The 14,331-nt window shown below is 44.0% G+C and overlaps 1 long non-coding RNA gene and 1 other non-coding gene across 2 annotated transcripts; both read right to left on the bottom strand.

The window, feature by feature from the left end:
* Positions 1–704: 704 nt before the first annotated feature.
* LOC139707441 (uncharacterized) lies at positions 705–14,289 on the bottom strand. The gene is made up of 3 exons (XR_011709007.1): positions 14,104–14,289; positions 13,586–13,670; positions 705–786 (listed from the first exon to the last, which is right to left on the bottom strand). It is a non-coding gene; the product is annotated as an uncharacterized lncRNA (long non-coding RNA).
* LOC114094580 (U11 spliceosomal RNA) lies at positions 10,768–10,901 on the bottom strand. The gene has a single exon (XR_003583085.1). It is a non-coding gene; the product is annotated as a U11 spliceosomal RNA (small nuclear RNA).
* Positions 14,290–14,331: the final 42 nt, after the last annotated feature.

Genomic DNA, 14,331 nt, shown 5'->3' with positions numbered 1-14,331 from the left:
ATCATCCAATTATCAATTTGAATCAAAAGATCCGGTGGAGGAGGGGAGAAGCATGCCTGTAATCCCCGTGACTCGAGGCTGAGACAGGAAAAGTGCAAATTCCAGGCCATTCTGGGTAGTTTAAGACCCAAAATGAAAAGGGCTGGGATGTACCTCAGTGGCAGGGCACTTGCTCAGTGTGCGCGAGGTCTTGGGTTCAATCCCCAGCACGGCGCGGGGCGGGAATCTGGCTGAGCAAGCCCCTTACGTGTGACTCAGGCTTGTGCGCTAGGGCTTTCCTACTTGTGAGGTTCTGGTTTCAACTCCTGACTTATCTGTTGGAACTTTAACGACTCCGGAGGAGTGACTTGGCAGCTCTAAACCTGTTTTCCAAAAGGCATAATGTGTATGTAACAAATAAATGATACAACAGAAGTGCTCAGGAAAGTTTCTGGGATCAGTAATAATAACTAACAAGTATTAAAACCCCATTACCAGGCTTTGGGGGAGATGCCTTTGTTTAGTATAAGCCTCACAAAAACTGTGTTAAATAGATGAAGTTCTTTTCACTACCATTTAACAGATTAAAACGAAAGAAAAGAAAACATGAGAAGCTAAATGGGATAGCCAGGATGTAAACTTCTTTCATCAGAGTACAGGGTTATAACTACGAAGGTGGTTGCTATTGTTATTAAGAGTAATGAGTAGGAAATCTTCGTGGTGCTCTCTTGTAATCCCAGCAATTTGGGAGGTTGATGCAAGATGATCACAAATTCAAGGTCAGCTCCTCAGTGTTTAAGCAAAACCCTGTCTCAAAACAAAAATAGAGGAGGTGGCTCAGTGGTAAAGTGCCCCTGAGTTCAATTAATTAAAATTAATTAATTAATTAATAATGTGTGCAAAGACAAAGAAATGGGAAATGAAGCTGAAGAGGGAAGCAATAGGGATTGAACCCAGAGTTTCCAACATAGTAAGCACACACACTGCCACAGAGCTACATCTCCAGCCCCTTGATTATTTATTTTTATTGTTGACAGGGTATTTCATTGTGTTGCCTATGCTGTCCAGGCTGGCCTCAAACTTGCCATCCTCCTGCCTCAGCCTTCCAAGTAACTGGAATTACAGGCATCTGCCACCATGCCTGGCTCATGGAATTTTGAAATCCTTTCCACCTGCACAGCCAACACCCAGCTCCAGCCCACAGAACTTTAGAAATTTTCTAGTGGTTAGCACCCCACCCACCCCATCCCCAAATGTTATTGTCCTAGGGCAAGTAATCTGTGAAGGAGATAAAAAGTCAAATTATGTTTCCTCCCAGTTAAAAACCCCTCAGGGCCTTATCACTTGCTGTTCCCTCTTCAAGGAGAGTTCCTCCCTCGGGTCTTCAGAGCTGGTTCTCATCTTTCATTCCTCTCATGCCTTCCCTGGTTCCCAGCACAGGTCAGGTCCCACCCAAATAGTTCTCTATTATTGCCATCTCTGGTTCCATCAGGACCTACTATTTCAGGGCAAAGACAGCATCTGAGAGAATTCCTTCCCCAGGTCCTAGTTATTTTCTCTCACATTTCCCTGCTTACCTATATAACAACCTTCACAATTTCTCCCCCCCCCCTTTTTTTTTTTTGTTTGTTTCTGGTGTTGAGGATTGAACCCAGGACTTTGAACATGCTAGGCAAGGGCTCTACCATTGAGCCACATCCCCAGATCTCCCAGGTTTTATTTTGTTTGTTTTTTTTCAAATGGGGTCTTGCTATATTATCCAGGGTAGTTTACAGCTCCTGGCCTCAAGCTATTTTCCCACCTGAGCCTCCTGAATAGCTGGAATTACAGGCCTGTGACATGGCACCTGGCTAATCCTCACAATTTCAAATCCCCTAGATTATACATTTATCTATTGTACATCAATCTCTATCACCTATCCACACAATGTTTGAAACAGAGTTCATTGCATGCAGAAAAATTAAGAAAGAAAATATGAGACCTCAGGTGTGGTGGTGCATGCCTAATTCCAGCTACATGGGAAACTGTGGCAGGAGGATCACAAGTTCTAGGCCAGCCTAGGCAACTTAGTAAGACCCTGTCTCAAAATTAAATATACACTGGGCACGGTGGCACACGCCTGTAATCCCAAGTCTCAGGAGGCTGAGGCAGGAGAATCTCAAGTTCAAAGCCAGCCTCAGCAACTTAGCAAGGCCCTAAGCAACTCAGTAAGATCCTGTCTCTAAATAAAATTTAACAAGGGCTGGGGATGTGACTCAGTGATTAAGTGCCCCTGGGTTCAATCCCTGGTACCAAAAACGTAAGTAAATAAATATTAAAAGGAGTGGGGATGTAACTCGGTGACATGATGTCCCTGGTTCAATCCCCAGTACTGAAAAAAGAAAAAGGGGGAAAATTATATTATCTGGATGGGGTGCTGGAGGTGTAGAGTTCATGCTTAGCATGCATGGATTAAGTTCAATCCTCAGCAACAAAACAAACAAACAAACCAAACAAACTGCAAAGAGGAAAGACCAGGAAAAGGAATCTGTGGGAAGACTGCTATGATCATCCAGGCAAGAAAGAGCAAGGGCCTTATGCAACACAAGGTGAGAAAGCACATCAGCAGTAAAATATCTTAAGCTAGAGTGGCAATGACAGAGGGTCCTTCATATTTGGTGCAGACATGGTTCCAAAGTTCTCCACAAGCATGATTTGGAGCTTATTACAAATCCAAACGTGGCAGTGTCAAAATGACACTGATGATTTTACCTGCTTTGCAGTAATACCCCTTGGAGATGTTACTGTCTCATGGTATTCAGCTTCCTTTTCTCTGCAGGCTTTAAAACCTGAGAAGAGCCTGGTGTGGAGGTGTACACCTACAATCCTTCCGACTCAGGAGGCTGAGGCAGGAGGTTCTCAAATTCAAAGATAGCCTCAGCAACTTAGCAGGGCCCTAAGAAACTTAGCAAGACCCTGTCTTAAAAGAAAAAAAATAAATAAACAAAACATGGGTGGCTGGGCGTGTGGCTCAGTGTTTAAGCACCCTTGGGTTCAATCCCTGGGGAAGGAAGGAAGGGAGGAAGGGAAGAAAGGAGGGTAGGAAGGGAAAAGAGGGAGGGTAGGATGGGAAGGGAGGGAAGGGAGGGAGGAAGGGAAAAAGAAAAGGAAGGAGGGATGGAGAGGGGGAGGGAAGAAAGAAAGTCTAAGAAGGGGCTGGGGATGTGGCTCAAGCGGTAACGTGCTCGCCTGGCATGCATGGGGCGCTGGGTTTGATCCTCAGCACCACATAAAAATAAAATAAAGATGTTGTGTCCACCGAAAACTAAAAAATAAATATTAAAAAAAAAGAAAGCCTAAGAAGAACATATCAGCAATGAGCCCATGTGCTTCAGACTTTGTTCAAAATTAGAACCATAGGCATTAGTAACAGACCAGATATGAGGGGCAGAGGTGAGAAAGGGTCAAGAAAGACCCTAAATGAAGGAACAAAGCACAAAGAGTTGGTTTGGTGAGTTGGGAATTGAGGAAAGGTAGAAATGTGAGTCATTTCAAACTGTGGAGCCTGGGGTGCTGTTGAGACATCCAGATGAAGGTGTCCAGAGGAATTGGATTGACTGGTCTCAGGCAAGAGGCCAAGGCTGGAATTTGGGACCTGTTGTGTAGATGAGACAACCAACCCCAAGAGTGGATGAGGTCACTGAGGAGGGTGTGCAGAGAGGGTGAGGACCAGAGGCTCAAACCTAGGCAGCACCAAGACTTAGGGAACCTGCAGGACACACCCAAAAGTTGTATCCCTAGACAGAGAGGAGACAGGAAGCCCACTGGGCAGCCAGGGAGTTTCCAGAAGGAGGAGAGAACACCAATATTAGAAACTGCAGAGTGCCCTGGCAAGGAAAAGGAGTAGCCATTGGATTTGACAAATGAGAGGTCATTGCTGATCCTTCAGAGGCAGGGTCCCCTGGGGCTGGGGATATAACTTAGTTGGTAGAGTGTATGCCTTGCATGCACTAAGGCCCTGGGTTCAATCCCCAGCACCAAAAAAACAAACCAAACAGAAGTGGGGTCCCCTCTGAGGTTGAAGAGGATGCCAGAGTATAAAGGATCAGGTAGGAAATAGAAAAAGTGCAGAGTGAGTGGATATAACTCTTTAATTTTTTTTTTTTTTTTTTTTTTTTTTGCTACAGTTGGGATGGTAGTGCAAGTGCAAGACTATAATCCCAGTGACACAGGAGGGTGAGGCAGGAGGATCACAAGTTCCGGGCCAGCCTTAGCAACTTAGTGAGACCCTGCATCAAAATAAAAAAGGGCTAGGGATGTGGCTCAGTGGTAAATTGCCCCTAAGTTAAATCCCCAGCACCAAGAAAATTGCAAAATACATGAAAGGATGCTATTTCATTTTAATCTTTTTTCCGTGATTCTTTTTTTGTATCGGGGATTGGACTCAGGGGTGTTCAACCACTAAGCCACTTTTGGTTTGTTTTTGGTGCTGGGGATTGAACCCAGGGCCTTGTGCATGCAAGGCAAGCACTCTGCCAACTGAGCTATATCCCCAGCCCTTTTTGTGTGTGTGTTTATTATTTAGAGACAGGGTCTCACTGAGTTGCTTAGTGCCTACCTATTGCTGAGGCTGGCTTTGAACTTGTGATCCTTCTGTCTCAGCCTCCTGAGTCACTGGGATCAGAGACATGTGCCACCAGGGCTGGCCCCATTTTCCATGCAATTATTCCTTTTACCTTGATGAATTATCATAAATACACAATTTCACATTACACTTTTTTTTCCCCTCACTAAACGCTGTTCTCTAAACATTGAACTTTCTTCTCCTTCTCTTTTTTGTTTCTTCCTTTTTCTTTTCTTTTTTTTCCCTAGTGTTGGGGATAAAATCCAGAAGCTCAAAACTCAGGGCCTCAAGCATGCTGGGCAAGTGCCATACCACTGAGATACTCCCAGCCCTCTTCTTTTTCAATATGAAAGATGCTTGGATACTTGGGCCACCAGTCTGCTTCCTGTCCTTCAGCATTCTAGGGATAGGTCTGATCAAAGACTAATTTTGTTTAGGAGATGATTCTGTTCATTTGGGTGAATATAAAAGCCAAACAGTGGAAATACCTGTGGGGGAAGTCATCAGTGTTAGAAGAGCTCTGTGTGGGATATTGAAAGACACCCAGTTTCCTTTAGAGAGCCTGTGGGTGTAAGCTGAACATGGTCCCCCAGTGGCTGCAAGCCAGTGTGTCAACAGCAAAGAGACTGAGGGGGGTAATGCCCAGGCTTGCTGAGAGCTTGCTAGCCTCCATATACTGCCCTAAAGGCTTAGATGTCCAACCTCACAGGTCCTGTTATTAATCTGTCTTGGAGAAGTTAAGCTACATTCCCATGTTTGCACATCTAGGTAGTGGCTAGATGGGAGCTGAGCATGCCCTCCAGAGCCCATGCTCCTAATTACTCCTCAATTGGAAGTGCCTGTCCCTAGCAGTACGTAGAATCGTTTGGGAATATTGTAAAAAATACTCATATCAGGGCCCACCCTAGATGAACTCAGGTAAGATTTCTGTGGATGGGGCACAGTCGTGAAGTAAGTTATTTATTTATTTATTTTTGAGACAGGTCTCACTGTTGTCTAGGCTGGCCTTGAACTCTTGGATTCAATCTTCCTGCCTCAGCCTCCCAGATAGCTGGGACTACAGGTATGGACTACCATGCCTAGCTTATGATTTTTTTTTTTTTTTTCAGTACCAGGGATGGAACCCAGGAGCACTTACGACTAAGTTGCTGAGGGTGGCCACAAATTTGTGATGCTCTTGCCTCAGCCTCCCAAGTCACTGGGGTTATAGGCAAGAGCCACCACTTTTTTTTTTTTTTTTTGGTGGTGGTACTGGTGTAGGAACACAGGTCCTTGCATAAATTAGGTAAGTACTCTACACTGAGCTACATTCCTATTGCCCTTCTGAGACAGGGTCTTGCTAAGTTGCCCAAGCTGGCCTTATACTTGTGATCCTGGTGCCTCAGCTTCCTGAGAAGCTGGGAGTATAGGTTTGTGCTACCACACCTGGTACAGCTTATGAATATTTTTAAAATGCCCTAAGATGACTGCCATGGCCAACTAAGTTGAGAACCACAGCTCTTAAGTATGTTAATTACATGCCAAGTAATAATGAGAGCAGCAGCAATAATAATAGCCAATCCTGAGCACCAGGCCCTATTTTAAATGTTATGTGTGTGTGTGTGTGTGTGTGTGTGTGTGTGTATATATATATATATATATATATATATAATTATCTCCAGAAAGTAGGTACTAGTAGTGTCCCCACTTCACAGTCAGAAAAACTGAGTTTGCACAGTTGCTAAGTAGTAGTAAAGCCAAAATTTGGGCTCCTTGCTATAGTTCATGCTATGGCCTGACCATTCAATTTCCTGAGATCAGCTGCTCAGAGAGTTAGGAGTAAAATTAGCCAACATCACTTGAGTCATTTCTCTATGCTGGTACAATGCTAGGAAATTTCCCAGAGGTGGAATTCCAAACAGGGAATTTCCCTTCTAGGTGATTTCGAGATTGGAAATCAGCAGAGCTGCCATTCTTGCTGAGTCTATCTGGTGTCCAACTTTGGTTCTAGGTCAGCTTTTCCTCTTCTGTGGTGTTAACTCCTTCTTGCCCAGGCCAGAGGTTAAAACTCCAGCATGTCCAGGTTGGGGCCTGTGGGAGACCAATCTTGCACGTGACTGGGTCACACTCTCTGGCTGGGTGCTGAGGCTCTCAGTCACAGAAATGTGGCAGAGCTTTCCCTACCCTTCTTGGGTTTGAGGGTCGGTGTCTGGTGCATGGGTGTGTCTTGCTACAGCCCCATGGGTGAAGCTATGCTCACCTGTTCCTTTGTAATATAATCCCTTGCCCTGTTTAGGATAGAATCTTCCATGGAAGTGCCTTGCGTGTGTCCCCTTCTCTTACTGTGCCCTTGGGTGTGGCCTACCCAGGTGTCAGTCAACCTGCTGACAGTGGACGTCATGAAGATACTCAGCCCCCTGAATCCTGACCCCTTGCCTCATTTGAATAGCTTCTCCTCAATAAAAGGGGTCAGTGCGTGCTCTCACTCTCTCTCTTCCTGAGGACCCTTAAGGTCAGAGGAACCCTCTCAGCGACCCCAAAGAAAAAGGTATTTGTGTCTCTTGTGTGTTATTTTGCGCAGCCCAGTTAGCCCAGTTCAACTGGAGTGACCCCTGAGCCTTTTAGTCCTGAGAACAGAAATCTGGCAGGGGCCTTGAGTGGGATCTGTAGCAATTCTGTTGGAGTTGGGGACCAGCCAAAGTTTGGGTCATCTGGAGAGGAAGCAGCTCCTTTGCTGAATTGCTGTGTCTTTCCCATTTCTGTGCCGTTGTGGCCAGAGTATCTTTGGAAGAGGAGGTGGAAATCTTGGATGTTATTTGGTATCTCTGAATTTATAAATGTTGATGTCCAGTTAAGACAAACAGAACAGGGGCTGGAGTTTGGCTCAGTGGTGGAGTGCTAGCCTAGCATGCATGAGGCACTGGGTTTGATCATCAGCACCACATAAAAATAAAATAAAGATTATGGTGTTCACCTAAAACTAAAAAAACAGAAAAAAAAAAAAAAAAACAGAACAAACATCAAGAGTCAGCTGGTGCATTGGCCTATCCCTGTAATCTCAGAGACCCTTTAGACTGAGGCAGGAGGATCATAAATTCAAGGCCAGACTCAGCAATTTAAGCAAGGCTCTAAACAACTTAGCAAGACCCTGTCTCAAAATTAAAAATTAAAAAAGATCTCAGAGTATAGTTCAGTGATAGAGTATCCCTGGGTTCAATCCTTAATACTGCAAAAAAAAAAAAAAAAAAAAAAGTCATCGGGTTCTCCATTACTCATCTACAAAGAGAAATGACCTGGTGTGCCCAGGTGGCAGCTTCTCTTCCCAGGTATTCACCTCCGGCCTGGAACAGTTTCCAACTGCCTGAGCTGCTGCTGACTCTCCCAACTCAACATTCCCACAGCATAATTCATCTTTCTCTTTCCCATTCTCCTTGGATGGCCCCCCAAAACCTGCTTTTCCTCCCATGTCCCCTACGTCAGAGAATAGTGCTTCCATCTCAATTACTTCTCACAGACCCCCATAATACCTCTTTTCTGAACCCCACTTAGTCTGGACCTTCCTTACCTGCCTTGGTTTCAGCCAGAGCCTCCGAATTGGTCGCCCTACTTCCTGTTCTGCGGCCTTGAATCTTCAGTGTTTAACCTTCCACTAGCCTCCTGTCCCCTTAGAATAAAATCTGAACTCATCAGTCTACATGTCCCTACCTGACCCGGCATTGGGATATTCTCTTGACTGTGTCCCTCTGCTGTGTCCCAATTGCCTCCTCAATGTTCCTTCAACATGTGGATTCTGTGGTCCTTGCTGGAACTGTGCCTGGCATACTCTTCCTCCAGACTCCAGCTGCCTCCTCCTGTCTCCCAGAGCCTCCCTGTTCTCACAGTCTCAAGTTTTGCCCAGTTTCTTTCTGCATCTCTTGTAAGGCCCTCACCCATTCCTTAGCTGGCTCATTCCTGTCTGAACCAGTTCCCCCACCACCACAATGTATATTCTAACATGGAATATCCATTAGAGCAAGGACAAAGTCATATTAGTCACAGGATAACACCCAGATCCTAGAACATTGCCTGGTACACAGAGAACACTAAAAAAAAAAAAATGTTTATTTAGGACTTCCTGAGCTTTTGTGTCTGTCTCTCCACCCCCCACAGTTTACCCTTCCCTAATGCATCATCCACATTCCCAGAAGCCAGAAACCACTAACAGATGGGGAGTGAATCAGAAAAGAAGGCAGAGGGATAAAGGGAGGAAGTTTTGGCAGTTGGTGAAAACAAAACAAAACAAAACAAAAAAACAAAAAACCCAGGTGGATCACCTCCTTCCCCATCCCAGCCCCAGCCCTACCCTGACACCCAGTCCACTACCAGGACCCAAAGCAAAAAGCCAATTTCTGGTTTGGGAGTCCTGGAGTACAAGACTCAAGTCCTGCTGGCCCTATGACCTTGAACTAGTCTCTGCTTCTGCCTGTTTTCTTTGTTTCTTGTACTGGGGATTGACCTCAAGATCCTTTATCATTTAGCTACATTGCCAGCCCTTTCTATTTTTTGAGACAGGGTCTTGTTGAGTTGCATAAGGCCTTGCTAAGTTAAAGCTGCCCTCAAACTTGTGATCTTCCTGCTCAGCCTCCCAAATTGCTGGGATTACAGCCACCACACGTGGCTTTCAGCTTGCTTACTTTCTTTCTTTTTTCCCCCTAGTACCAGAGAATGAACCTAGAGGTACTTAATCACTGAACCACATCTCTAGCCCTTTTTATTTTCTTATTTTGAGACAGGTCTCACTAAGTTTCTTAGGACCTCACTAAATTGCTGAGGCTGGCTTTAAACTTGCAATCCTCCTCTCAGCCTTCTGAGCTCTTGGATTACAGGCATGGGCCACCGAACCCAGCCATTTAGCCATTTTTATTTATATATTTTGCAGTGCTCAGGATCCAATCCAGGATCTTCCACATGTGGGGAAAGCACCTCGTGTATGCTAAGCAAGTACTCTACCAGTAAGATACAACCCAGCCCCTATTAGCAAATTATTATTGTTTTTTAACCTATGTATGTATATAGTAGTACTGGAAATGGAACTCTGGAGCAAATTCCACCACAGCCCTTTTCATTTTTTTTTTTTTTTAGTCATTTAAAAATATAAAATTCAAAGAAGATAAAAACAGAAAAAAAAATTATATATATACGTGTGTGTATGTATGTGTGTGTATATATATATATATATATATATATATATATATATTTTTTTTTTTTTTTTTTTTTTTCCCCATTCAGTGGCATTAAGGACATTCATATTGTTGTGCAAAAATTATCCATCTCCATCTCCGGAACTTTTGCATCATCCCAAACAGAAATTCTGTGTATCCATTGAAGGTAGCTTCCACTCCACCTCCTCTCTCCTTTTCCCTAGAAACCATTATTATTTCTTTGAATTTGACTTTTCTATTTACCTCATGTAAGTGGTATCATATACACTTGCCCTTCTGCGTCTGACTTGTCTCATTAAACAAGTCTTCAAGGTTCATCCAAGTTGTACCAAGTTATAAGGTGTCCGTGCTTTTATTACTTCCAGGGAAGCACTTCTACCACTAAGCTTCATCGAAAAGCCCCTTCCTGTCTCCCCCTCCTCTTTTCCCTCCCGCTTCCCCCTCCCCTCCCTTCCCTTGACGGAAGGGAACTATATATACACTTCCCTCCCCTCCCTATATTCTCCTTTTTGGACAAGGTCTCAATAAATTGGTTAGGGAACTTCCTAAATTGAATGAACTCAGAATCCTCCAGCTTCAGCCTTCGAATCCCTGGGATTAAAGGCCAGCCTTGTATATTTTTTAAAAATAGTACTTCGCTAAAATGTTGAGACTACTCTCAAGTTTGGAATCCTCTCACAGGAGTTGCGCAAAAATAATGCACCTCCGGAACTCGCCAATACGCCTGACCCAACTACTTATTTTTAATTGCTGAAATCTTGTCTAGCCAAGTGCTGAGGATGACTTTGAACTCTCCGGCTTGAACGTCCAAGAGCACTTCCAAAGCACAGTAACCGCAGAGAGCAGAACAGGACTCCACTAAAGTACTGTAACTGGCTTCAACTTCTACATCTTTCTTAGCTATCCTTACGCTAATCTCCTTAACTTTTTACCGTACTGCATATCCCAGACAGACTAAAACACAAAAAACTTGCCCCCACTCTCTTTCGTTAGCACAACAAACTCAAGGGCGCCGGGACCAACGATCACCAGCTGCCCAAATACCAAAAAATTATGCTTCCGAAATCTCTTGATGTCGATTCCGCACGAAGAGCAATCGAGTTGCCCTACGTGTGCCACTCACGACAGAAGCCCTTTTTGCCTTAGGATGGTTAAACCAGAGAGCCGATGTCGTTCGATTCATCTTTTGGTAAAGGTGAAAAAAACAAGAGCGCAAATAACTTCCAATTCTACACTCCCAAAGCTAAGGAGGAAGTTCCAAAATCTTTTGAGGTGGAGGGAAATGTTCACATACAGAATCAATACTGTCCTTTCGATTTTTATTTAGAAGGAAAGGCAAGGACTTGAGTTAATATGCAAATATGAGCAGTGCTTGCTGGGAAGGTTTTGGAGGAAAACCTTTCAGAAGCGAACCTGAGCTGCTGCAGGAGCAAGCGGGTTAGCGGTACCAGCAGCAATGCGCAGTGGAGTTCCTCCCTGTGGTTTTTTGCTTCTCACCCGAAGGGTCTCCCGTAGGAGGAGACGAATATCGGTGGTTATGGTTACCTAATGGGAACATACGAATCCCGACTTATCAAAATAGCAAACACGCAAACTTGGGTCACTAGTAGCCATTCACCCTAGATCTGCTTCTGCGGGAGTGCAGAGGAGGCATCACATGACTTAAGAGGGGAAAACTGGGAGCACTCTAAACTCCCAGGTGCCATCAAGTGATAAGCATAATGTCACAGTGTGCTCATATGATGGAAAGCTATATGCAGCACTTCGATGGAGTGAATTAGACATCAAAATAAGTTTTTTTTTTTTTTTGGTTTTCTTTTTTGGTACCGAGGATTGAACTCAGAGGCACTCGACCACTGAGCCACATCCCCAGCCCCAGTTTGTATTTTATTTAGAGACAGGGTCTCACTGAGTTGCTTAGCACCTCATTTTTGCTGAGTTTGGCTTTGAACTTGTGATCCTCCTGCTCAGTCTCCCCGGCCGCTGGGATTACAGGCACACCGGTTCCAAGCGGTAAGTTTTAATAAGGTAGAACGTGATACCGTTAATACAAAAAAATGAAGCAATATTGTACATGGAATGACTTAAGTAGATCAATGGCTAATTTTTTTAAAGTATGTAAAAATGATGTTGAAAGAGCACACAGGCTCACTAGCCCAAGCGACCCAGAAGGCTTACAGGATTTCAAGTTTGAGGTCAGCCTCAGCAACTGAGAACCTGTCTCAAAATAAAAAGGGTTGGGGATACAGCTCAGTGGTAAAGCAACCCTCCCCAGTACCAAAATATAATAAAGAACACCCCCAGTGCAAAATCCAGTCCTAATATATTTTCTACAGCTGTATTTATATGTACAAATTTTTAAAAAAGATATGGAAGAACATAGACTGTTAGACATTTTTTTTCTTTTTTGTGGTGCTGGGGATTGAACCCAAGGCCTTGTGCAATTGAGGCAAGCATTCTACCAACTAGGTATATCCCCAGCCCTAGATATTTTACTTTTTAAAATCTATTTTAGGGGCTGGGCTATAGCTCAGTGGTAGAGCACTTGCCTAGCATGTGTGAGGCACTGGGTTCAATCCTTAGAACCACATAAAAATAAGTAAATAAAATAAAAGTATTATGTCTATCTACAACTAAAAAAATTTTTTTAAAAATCTATTTTAATAATGTATGGAGATTTCTATTCCTTAGAGTAGAAATTACAAGAGGCGACACAGAAATAGTTCTTACATTGTAATAGGAAGGAGAAGTATAGAAACTGGTGGGAAGTATACAGATGGGTGCTGTCGATTATTGGGGGTTCCTCCTATAATCTACCAGTGTTATTTTATTTTTTGGTACTGGGGATTGAACCAAAGGTTGCTTTACCACTAACTACATCTCCCTTCTTTATTATTTGAGACAGGGTCTTGGTAAGTTGCTTAGGGCCTCACTAAGTTATTGAGACTGGCCACAAACTTGCCATCCTCCTGCTTCAGCCTGCTGAATTGCTGGTATTACAAGTGTTCACCACTGCACCTGGCTACATTACTTTTTAAATGCAAATCATCACTGGGGTGTGGTGGTGCACGCCTGTAATTCTAGAGGGGGGTGCTTGAGAAAGGAAGATTGTGATTCAAAGCCAGCCTCCCCAATTTGGCCAGGCCCTAGGCAATTTAGCAAGACCTTGTCTCAAAACAAACAAATAAATAATAATAATAATAATAAAAATTACAAATTCCCACTATAGTATACAGTCTGGCCTGAAATGAATTCCTGCTTACCTATTCAACCTCACTGTTTCTCCCTGTTACCTACTAGGATTTGGTCCTTGACTAAGTTATTTCCTAACCTAGAGCTTTCACTCAAGTTCCTTCATCACTAAGATAGATAAGCCTAACTTATTGTGGTTCTTTTTTACCCTTTCGTGCATTTGGCCTAGATTGTGAACTCTCCAAGGACAAGGATGTCTGTCTTAGCCACTAGTATGTATCCAGCAAAAAGTTTGGCACCCAATAAGACAATAAACATTTGTAGAATGGATGCATATACATTCAAGTAAGGTATTAAAAAGACAAACAGGAGTTGACAACAAAAGCTGACATGCCAAGAGAACAAAGAGAACAGTGGCAGGAAAATAAGGCTAGGCAAGACAGCAGGTTGGCACCTAATGGTGATGAGGCCTTGAATCTGAGAATCTGGTTCTAGTATCAGGGTAGAGGGTGGTTTGGGAACATTGTGGGGTCAAGGATGGGAAGATATAAAGACAGGGCAAGTTGCTGCACCCATTTTTTTCCCAATTCCTGCTGGCAGCTACTGTTTCAAGCTCTGGGCTGTCACAGACCTTTATACATTGTTTGTCAGTTGTTTTCCATTTTACCGAGGATCCCGCAAATGCTGAAACCGGGTCTTGCTTACACGTCTAGAGACTAGGGCAAAAAAGAAGGAAAAAAAAAAGCAATAATTGCCACCAAGCATTTGCTGGATGAAATAACTCAAAAAGACCAGAGCTTAATGATTACAGGCCAGGCTCAGGTTTGGGGTGAGAGTTCTCTATTCTAGGCTCTATACTTAACCTGGATAAATTTTTCACAGGTTTCCTTGAAAAGATTAAATGACACATCGGAAGTAAGGGATTAACAGTTCTGGACAGTACGCGCTCAATTGTTATTAAATGTTATTAGCTACAAATTCACAACCGGTTTCTCCCGTCATCGGGCTTTTGTGCTGCCAACTCCCCTGTTTCGGCCAAACAGGATACCATGGGGTACTGCAGTCCCAGGTGATATTCCCGTCCAGATATCACGACAAAAGCACCGACCAAAAATGGCGACTTCAAAATCATCCGAGGGCGTCATTTACCGGTCATGCTAGCGAAAGATAAGAGTCGGAAAGAAACTGCTAGGGCAGGATTCGAAACGCCGAGGTAGAAAACACAAAGTCGCCCACACCACCAGTCAGTCACAATCTGGAGAAGGGACAACCCGAAGAGGTGAGCTGCAACCCAGTACAGCAACCACGTGTCGGAGGGCGGTCTGCGTCTGCGCAAGCGAGGCGCGCGCCCGCCAGCCGGAAGAGCCGCGCGTTTCC

Source organism: Marmota flaviventris, chromosome 10 (assembly GCF_047511675.1).
Source record: "Marmota flaviventris isolate mMarFla1 chromosome 10, mMarFla1.hap1, whole genome shotgun sequence".
In the NCBI taxonomy this organism is placed as follows: domain Eukaryota; kingdom Metazoa; phylum Chordata; class Mammalia; order Rodentia; family Sciuridae; genus Marmota; species Marmota flaviventris.
This window is presented reverse-complemented; position numbering and strand designations above follow the sequence as displayed.